Source organism: Etheostoma spectabile, chromosome 6, assembly GCF_008692095.1.
Source record: "Etheostoma spectabile isolate EspeVRDwgs_2016 chromosome 6, UIUC_Espe_1.0, whole genome shotgun sequence".
NCBI lineage: Eukaryota > Metazoa > Chordata > Actinopteri > Perciformes > Percidae > Etheostoma > Etheostoma spectabile.
The window spans coordinates 27,459,365-27,460,521 of record NC_045738.1 but is presented as its reverse complement, the minus strand read 5'-3'; the positions used below and the strand labels follow the sequence as shown (position 1 = coordinate 27,460,521).

Genomic DNA, 1,157 nt, shown 5'->3' with positions numbered 1-1,157 from the left:
GATTTACCCTGCAGAGATCTGAGGAGCAGTTAACCAAAGTCCTCATGATTCCATCGGAGAATAGAACGCGAACACAACGAAAGTAGAAGGTAACGGACATCCGATCTGAATGAGGGACATCTGGCAGAACTCCCGGCTGTCCCGGAGCAATAGGCTAGACTATAGCAGTGTTGCAAAGATGAATTGATTAGTTGTCAACTATTAAATTAATCCCAAACTATTTTGCTAATCTTTTCATTGGTCAGAGTCATTCAGCAAGTCAGAATTCACTTATTCCAGACTTCTAACTGTAAATCTTTCTAGTTTTCTTCTCCTCTCTGTGACAGTAAACTGAATATCTTTGAGTTGTGGACAAAGTGAGACAATGGAGGGTGTCATCTCAGGCTTTGGGGAACACTGATGGACATATTTCACCATTGTATGACAATTTATAGATCAACAACTAACCATACAACAATATAGGTTATTTGTTCCAACCCCTAATACGACCCATAGGAGTGTTTCCCATGCACAATACTAAAAGGCATGGGTTTTAAACACGTTTTTTTTTTTTTTTACTTAGTGAAATGGTCAGTTTGGTAAGGTTCTTATTTAAACGTGGTTTGTGTTCAAATCAGACGTTGAAAGCTACATTCATTGAAATAAAAAAACAACACCCTCACTTTCAAACCCTGCTTTCCTGGGTGTGTGACCCTTCCACATCCTACCTTCTTGTAGATATCTGACACTCTTACTTTGTCACCTTACGTTCTGCTTTGCTCACGCCATAACTACTATAGACTCTGGATGGCTGGTTGCTGTAAATGTAAATATAATTGCTACTTGAACAAGCAACCTTTGGGAGCGTGTTTGGGAGGAGAGTCCAAGCAGTGGTAGTTGTAGTACTAGAATAATAGTAGTACAGTCCAATACAAAAACTGACAAGATGCATTGAACAATCCAATGATTGGATGTGCCACAACTTCCTTCATCCTTGTGTCGTCTTCCTGTCAAAATTGAAAATCAACACTTTTATTGACGTTTTTTTATCAACGTTTTGAAATTTTTCTTACATTTTTGTCCCTTTTTCAACACTTTTTTCAATGTTTGTCACTTTTTTTGATGTTTAGCACTATGTAAAAAATTAACCTATTAACTTTAGTTTTACAGTTGTTTTG

General features: G+C 37.4%; 1 protein-coding gene across 1 annotated transcript in view; it reads left to right on the top strand.

The window, feature by feature from the left end:
• Window positions 1-1,157, top strand: part of LOC116690509 (low choriolytic enzyme) — an 11,759-nt gene that overhangs the window by 4,010 nt on the left and 6,592 nt on the right. The gene's annotated exons all lie outside the window — the stretch shown is intronic.